The sequence below is a fragment of the Bufo gargarizans genome, chromosome 3 (assembly GCF_014858855.1).
Source record: "Bufo gargarizans isolate SCDJY-AF-19 chromosome 3, ASM1485885v1, whole genome shotgun sequence".
NCBI classification, from domain to species: domain Eukaryota; kingdom Metazoa; phylum Chordata; class Amphibia; order Anura; family Bufonidae; genus Bufo; species Bufo gargarizans.
This window is the reverse complement of record NC_058082.1, coordinates 617,638,769-617,647,276: the sequence shown is the minus strand read 5'-3', so window position 1 is coordinate 617,647,276 and position 8,508 is coordinate 617,638,769.

Below are 8,508 nucleotides of genomic sequence, written 5' to 3'. Positions count from 1 at the left end.
TTTGGTGTTCAGTGATTTCTTAGCACTTTTTGAAAGGCTGCAGAGCAGCCAATCAACAAGCGTTTAACTGTGTGCCCTTAGATGCCATCACAGCCATGCCTACTAATGGCATGGCTGTGATTGGCCAGTGCAGCCTGTATATAAGCTGGAGTCACGTAGTGCTGCACGTCACCCTGCCTTAAATCTAGTGACAGAAAAAAAAAAACTTTTATCCGTCTGCTAGTTAGGTGGGCGGCGGAAGCCATTTTATGCAAGCTCAGTGCAACAGCACTGCATATGTGCTTTTGTGACATTCAAATCCAAGCTAGAAATACTGCAATAATAATCTGGTTTAAAAAAAAACACCCTTTTTTGGCACTATCCTACATCTTGTGCCTTTGCAGCATTAGTCAGTGTGCAATTTAAGCTGGAAATACAGCTATAATTTTCTGGGTTTTAAAAAACACCCTTTTTGGGCAAAATACACAATTTTACAGCCCTGGCTGCATCTGCACGTGTGAAATTCAAGCGATCTATACTGCTGTCATATTCTGTTAGTAAAAAAAAAAAAAGCCCTTGCTGCATTTGTTATTGTTAAAAACAAGTTTAAAATATTTCAATAATTATCTGGCTTTGAAAAAACACTTATTTTTGGCAATAACCTTCATCTTGGGCCTTTGCCACATTAGTCAGTGTGCAATTTAAGCTAGAAATACAGCCATAATTTTCTGGGTTTTAAAAAACACCCTTTTTGGGCAAAATACACAATTTTACAGCCCTTGCTGCATCTGCACGTGTGAAATTCAAGCGATCTATACTGCTGTCATATTCTGTTAGTAAAAAAAAAAAGCCTTTGCGGCATATGTCATTGTGAGATACACCCTTTAAATACTGTTGTTCTAGTCTGCTATTAAAAAAACACCCATTTTGGGCAAAAAAATATATATTTTGCAGCCTTTGCTGCATATGTCATTGTGAGATACACCCTTTAGATACTGTGGTTCTATTCTGCTATTAATAAAACATCAATTTTGGGCAAAAATCTTTAATTGCGGCCTAGTCTGCATATGTCATTGTGAGATACACCCTTTAGATACTGTGGTTCTATTCTGCTATTAACAAAACACCCATTTTGGGCAAAAATCTTTAATTGCGGCCTAGTCTGCATCTGTACGTGTGAGATACACCCTCTACGTACTGTAGTTCTATTCTGCTATTAGAAAAACACTCATTTTGGGCATAAAATGTAAGTTTGCAGCCTTTGCTGCATATGTCATTGTGAGATACACCCTTTACATACTGTGGTTCTATTTTGCTATTTTAAAAAACCACCCATTTTGGGCAAAAAACTTAATTTTGCAGCCTTTGCTGCATTTGTTATTGTGAGATACGCCCTTTAGATACTGTGGTTCTATTCTGCCATTAATAAAACATCCATTTTGGGCAAAAATTATAATTTTGCAGCCTTTGCTGCATATGTCATTGTGAGATACACCTTTAAATACTGTGGTTCTATTCTGCTATTAATAAAACACCCATTTCGGGCAAAAATCTTTAATTGCGGTCTAGTCTGCATCTGTACGTTTGAGATACAACCTTTAGATACTGTGGTTCTATTCTCCCATAAAAAAAACACCCATTTTGGGCAAGAAATAATAATTTTGCAGGCTTTGCTGCATATGTCATTGGGAGATACACCCTTTAGATACTGTGGTTCTATTCTGCTATAAATAAAACACCCATTTTGAGCAAAAATATTTAATTGTGGCCTAGTTTGCATCTTTCATTGTGAGATACACCCTTTACATACTGTGGTTCTATTCTGCTATTAAAAAAAACATATATAATGTCCAGCAGTATTGATCCCTTTAAAACGTAACTTTTACTCATCGAATTATAAAATAATACCACCGTAGTGGTTCACCAGTGAAAAAGTGATAAGACAAACGACAATAATCATAGATACATAGATGTTCCTGGGAGCTAGTCGTAAATACACTTATAGAGGGGTGAGTGAACACAAGGCAGCTGAGGGGAGCAGTGGGCAAAACTATACTCTCCCTATGCTCACCCTGGCTACAGCCTCAGCCCAGGGACGTCCCCTGGTGGTGGAGACTCCCTGTCCTCGTTCCTGGGCTGACTGCCCTGCGTTTACCCTCCTCTCAAAAAATAACAAAATGTGCTCCCCAGGAAGCTGACGGGTGTATTAATGTGTCCCTGGTAATTAAATACTCGCAGGGCCACTATAATGGATAAAGACCAATTCAATGAACAGGTGAATTAGATAAATGTCACCTTTAAACATACGGGACCAAGCACTGGGGCATCAAACCGGTGCGTTCCCAGGCTGGTTCCACAAAAGCCCCTACGCGTTTCCCCTATTACTAGGTTCATCAGGGGGCATACATGGTCAGAGATACAACCATCAGAGTGATAAATCAAAGATACTTAAGATATAGTTGAGGCAACAGGACCAGAGACGCAGATGATGTTAAGCATAGGACCAAGGGACCCGTTTGATATGTCCCACCTGTAAGAAATAAAGACATTCTCAGTTCAGGTGCTGGATATAATATATATATATATATATATATATATATATATATCCCCTGTATCTCCTTTAGATCAGCACTTACTTAATATCCTGTGCAATCAGGAGGCTAAAGGGCCCACATGATACGGGCCAATACTTCACCCAGGAAGCTGTGAGCAAAAGGTCAAATATAGTGTGAGACACACTACATACTATGATGGTATCAACTCTAAATAGATGGTCCAAACTTACATTTAAGCTGCGTCCTGGTAGCGTCCTGTTCCTCCTCTCATTCACATTCGCTCTCATTCCCCTAAATACCCACTTACCGGCTGTACCGAGTTATTATGGCATTCTAATAATAGGGGAAGAGGAGTGGGGTGTGAGAGATGTTAATAGTTCACTCTCATACTTTTCACTTTGGTGTATTCCTATGATAAAGGTAACACCTAAAACACATTGGATGACTAATGTGCAATCTGGATACTTTTAAGTTGTATCCTAATTCTTTTATCTTGGCTATTGGTGAAGTTACCGAAGTGGCGTTATTTTTTAGACAGAGAGACAGGAGAGACGTACATCAAGATAAAGAGGCCCACCCCCGAATAGATCACAGGAAACAAGAAAACGTAAGTCTCTCATTAATCCCTAGTGGTGCCTGGGATCTAAAGCGGTGAATCCATACGCACTCTTTTTGGAGGATTTCACGGTCCCAGTCTCCGCCCCTTGGTGATAATGGGATGGTTTCCAGGACCGAAAATCGCAGACATCTAGGATCGCCGCCATGCATATCAATTACATGTGACGCGACGGGTGTGATCTTTTTCTTCACCACGTCGTTCACATGCTCACAGATCCGACGCCTGACCTCTCGAATGGTTTTGCCTATATAGTCCATAGGGCAAGGGCACTGGCATAAATATACCGCACCCTTGCTTCTACAGTTATAGAAATCTCTGATTTCATAGGCTTGACCAGTGACTGAGCAGATATTCGATTTTGAGGTGGAGATAAACGCACATGCTTTACAGGAGCCACATTTGAACATCCCGCAAAATTTCCGGTCCAGCCAAGTACCAACTCCAGTTGGTGTGGTGTAATGGCTATGGACTAGATGGTCTCTTATACTCCTCCCCCGCCTATAGGTGACACTCGGTTGCTTTGTCAGCACATCCTTCAGGTCAGGGTCCATGTGGAGGATTGGCCAGTACCTTTTCAGGACTGACATTACTTCCACGTTTGCGCAGTCAAATACAGATATCAGGCGTATGGGTTGTTGTCCACTCTGTACCTTTGGTTTGGGGACAAGGAGTTCGATACGTTCCCTACTTGCGGCGTTCCGGAACGCCCCTCCAAGGACCATTTGGGGATAACCCCTCTCCCTAAATCTCATCTGTAACTTCTTGGCCTCAGTGTGGAAAGTCTTGCCCTCAGAGCAGTTTCTCCGGGTCCTCAGATACTGGCCCCTTGGTATACCGCGTTTAGCGGTGGTGGGTGATGGCTCTCCCAATGCAACAACGAGTTGGTCGCGGTTTCCTTCCTGAACATGTTGGCAGTGAGTTTTTCTCCCTCCCTGGTTATCCGTACATCAAGGAAAGAGATAGAGTGATAATCAAACTCGAAGGTGAACCGCAACCCAACATCGTTGCTGTTGAGGGACCCCACAAACTCCTGGAGTTCCTCCGACCCACCCTTCCAGATCACGAAAATGTCGTCTATATATCGTGTCCAGAAGGTGATCTTGTCGGACCACCAAGTCACAGCATCTGGAAACACACAGGTGTCCTCCCACCAGCCCAGGAAGAGATTGGCATATGTGGGGGCACAGGGGCTCCCCATTGCCGTCCCCCTGAGCTGGTGGTAGAACCGTGAATTAAAAAGGAAGAAATTGTGGGTCAGAGTGAACTCCAGGAGTCTGAGAACAAAGATGTTATGTGCTCTGCAGTGGATATCCCTCGTCTTCAGGTAATGTTCTGTAGCAAAGATCCCTTTGGTGTGTGGGATAGAGCTATATAGGGACTCGACATCTATACTAGCCAGTATGCAGTCCTTGTCCACATTGATCGCGTCAATCTTGCTGAGGAAGTCCATCGTGTCCCTCGTATATGAGGGTAAAGACACGACGAACTCCCTCAGCACACGATCGACGTAGATCCCACAATTCTGGGTCAGGGAGTTAACCCCAGAGACAATGGGGCGTCCCTTGAGGGGTGTAACCCCCTTATGGATTTTAGGTAATCCATAGAAGGTAGCGATGGTGGAGTGAGCTGGAAGGAGAAAGTCGTACTCAGCCGCCGAAATCAATCTGTCTACTAGAGCGTCAGTCAAGATGCTCTTCAGGTCCTCATAAAAAGGGACCAGGGGGTTCGCATCCAACACCCTGTATCCTTCCCTGTCCTTCAAGAGGTCCAGACACATGGTCTGATAAGCTACATGGTCAAGGATGACCAGATTGCCACCCTTATCAGATGGCTTAATGATTATAGATTTATCTTTCTCCAGGGCAGTCAATGCTGACATCTCCATTCGAGACAGATTGAAGTGGCGGGGAGACATTCCCTCTAGCCTCTCCAGATCACTCGTCACCATCTGCATGAAGATGTCCACACATTCGTAGTTCATGGGTGGGGGCATCTTCCTACTTGTTGGTTTAAGATTGGTATATGGTCCCTGTACCTGGACACCGGCTACCTTCCTCTCCCAGTTCACAGAGAGTCCTGCAGTGAGGTCAGATCACATTCACTCAAACCAAGTCTGGCACACTGTTTGTCTGTCATTATCTCTGAAGAATTTATGCCACTTGAGGCGTCTAGTAAAGAGACTTAAGTCCTTGATCCACGTGAATAAACAGAAATTGGTGGTCGGAACAAAGGAGAGACCTTTGCTCAGTACCCCAAGTTCAAGTGCACTTAGGGTCCGTGATGTTAAGTTGATAACTTGTAGCCCACCCTTCAGGCTCTGTCGGTTTTGCTCCCCCCCCCCCGCAGATTGTAAGAGACCTGGCTTTTCTCTAAAAAAGACGCAGATGCGTGTACAGGGGGATGTGACGACGGAAAGTTGTTGGATGAGGCAGCAGCTAGTTGAGATGGTGAACCAGAGGGATAAGATGCTGGCCCAGTGGAGTAATTTGCCCCTCCCGGACGACCCCTCTCGCCGGTACCACCCTTCTGCCATCGTCGTCTACCCCTTCCTCAGCAAGATTGACGCGATCAATGTGGACAAGGACTGCATACTGGCCAGTATAGATGTCGAGTCCCTATATAGCTCAATCCCACACACCAAAGGGATCTTTGCTACAGAATATTACCTGAAGACGAGGGATATCCACTGCAGAGCACATAACATCTTTGTTCTCAGACTCCTGGAGTTCACTCTGACCCACAATTTCTTCCTTTTTAACTCACGGTTCTACCACCAGCTCAGGGGGACGGCTGAGTCACGGAATCTCTCTGTCAGAGAAGATGTCCTGCGCTTCTTTCATTAAAGCATCGGTAAATAGTATGCCAGATAAGAAATTTGCCATAATGTATACAAATATAAATGTCCAGCTTATTCAATATAAATCAGTAGAAAGGATCTGAAAGTCAAAGTATAATGTCCAGCAGTGTTGATCCCTTTAAAACGTAACTTTTACTCTTCGAATTATAAAAAAATACCACCGTATTGTGGGAGTTTGTGGGGTCCCTCAACCAGCAACGATGTTGGGTTGCGGTTCACCTTCGAGTTTGATTATCACTCTATCTCTTTCCTTGATGTACGGATAACCAGGGAGGGAGAAAAACTCACTGCCAACATGTTCAGGAAGGAAACCGCGACCAACTCGTTGTTGCATTGGGAGAGCCATCACCCACCACCGCTAAAACGCGGTATACCAAGGGGCCAGTATCTGAGGACCCGGAGAAACTGCTCTGAGGGCAAGACTTTCCACACTGAGGCCAAGAAGTTACAGATGAGATTCAGGGAGAGGGGCTATCCCCAAACGGTCCTTGGAGGGGCGTTCCGGAACGCCGCAAGCAGGGAACGTATCGAACTCCTTGTCCCTAAACCCAAGGTACAGAGTGGACAACAACCCATACGCCTGATATCTGTATTTGACTGTGCAAACGTGGAAGTAATGTCAGTCCTGAAAAGGTACTGGCCAATTCCTCCACATGGACCCTGACCTGAAGGATGTGCTGACGAAGCAACCGAGTGTCACCTATAGGCGGGGGAGGAGTATAAGAGATCGTCTAGTCCATAGTCATTACACCACACCGACTGGAGTCGGTACTTGGCTGGACCGGAAACCTTGCGGGATGTTAAATGTGGCTCCTGCAAAGCATGTACGTTTATCTCCACCTCAAAATCGAATATCTGCTCAGCCACTGGTCAAGCCTATGAAATCAGAGATTTCTACAACTGTAGAAGCAAGGGTGCGGTATATCTTTGCCAGTGCCCTTGCCCTATGGACTATATAGGCAAAACCATTCGAGAGGTCAGGCGTCGGATCTGTGAGCATGTGAACGACGTGGTGAAGAAAAAGATCACACCCGTCGCGTCACATGTAATTGATATGCACGGCGGCGATCCTAAATGTCTGCGATTTTCGGTCCTGGAAACCATCCCATTGTCACCAAGGGGCGGAGACTGGGACCGTAAAATCCTCCAAAAAGAGTGCGTATGGATTCACCGCTTTAGATCCCAGACACCACTAGGGATTAATGAGAGACTCACGTTTTCGTGTTTCCTATGATCCTTTCCGGGGGGGGCTCTTTATCTCGTTGTACGTTTCTCCTGTCTCTCTGTCAAAAAATAACGCCACTTTGGTAACTTCAACAATAGCCATGATAAAAGAATTAGGATACAACTTTAAAGTATCCAGGTTGCACATTAGTCATCCAATGTGCTGTAGGTGTTACAGTCATCATAGGAATACACCTTAAGTGAAAAGTACGAGAGTGAACTTCTAACATCTCTCACACTCTACTCCCCTTCCCCTATTATCAGAATGCCACAATAAACACTACTATGCCAGATGAAACTGCCCGATTTATTTATGAATTGAGCGTCGCCCTGCCTGTTGGGCTGCCTTTGCCGATATTAGATCTGTATCTACTGTAAGCGATTCGCCTTATGGATCGGATGTGGAGCGACTATGCGTTCCACAGAACAGGATGTGGCTGCTTTATGCGTTCCACTTGGGAGAGGCGCCGCACGGACCGGAAGTGACGTGATTGTGCGTTCCACGCAACCGGATGCTATGTCCGAGTGCGTTCCACTTGATCCGGCCGGCTCCTAGTGACGGGGGGTATGCCCCTAACTATAGGAGGGACGAATCGTTACATGTGCTTATGGCTCTCAGGCCGGAAGTGACGCCGGCTGTGACACCTCATCTTTGGGCATCAGCCGAATGCATGCTAATTAGCGCGAATTTGATACAGCCGGTAAGTGGGTATTTAGGGGAACGGGAGTAAATGTGAATGAGAGGAGGAACAGGACGCTACCAGGACGCAGCTTAAATGTAAGTTTGGACCATCTATTGAGAGTTGATACCATCATAGTATGTAGTGTGTCTCACACTATACCTTGACCTTTTGCTCACAGCTTCCTGGGTGAAGTATTGGCCCGTATCATGTGGGCCCTTTAGCCTCCTGATTGCACAGGATATTAAGTAAGTGCTGATCTAAAGGAGATATAGGGGATATATATATATATATTATATCTAGCACCTGAACTGAGAATATCTCTTATTTCTTACAGGTGGGACATATCAAATGGGTCCCTTGGTCCTATGCTTAACATCATCTGCGTCTCTGGTCCTGTTGCCTCAACTATATCCTAAGTATCTTTGATTTATCCTCTTGATGGTTGTATCTCTGACCATGTATGCCCCCTGATGAACCTAGTGATAGGGGAAACGCGTAGGGGATTTTGTGGAACCAGCCTGGGAACGCACCGGTTTGATGCCCCAGTGCCTGGTCCCGTATGTTTAAGGTGACATTAATCCAATTCACCCT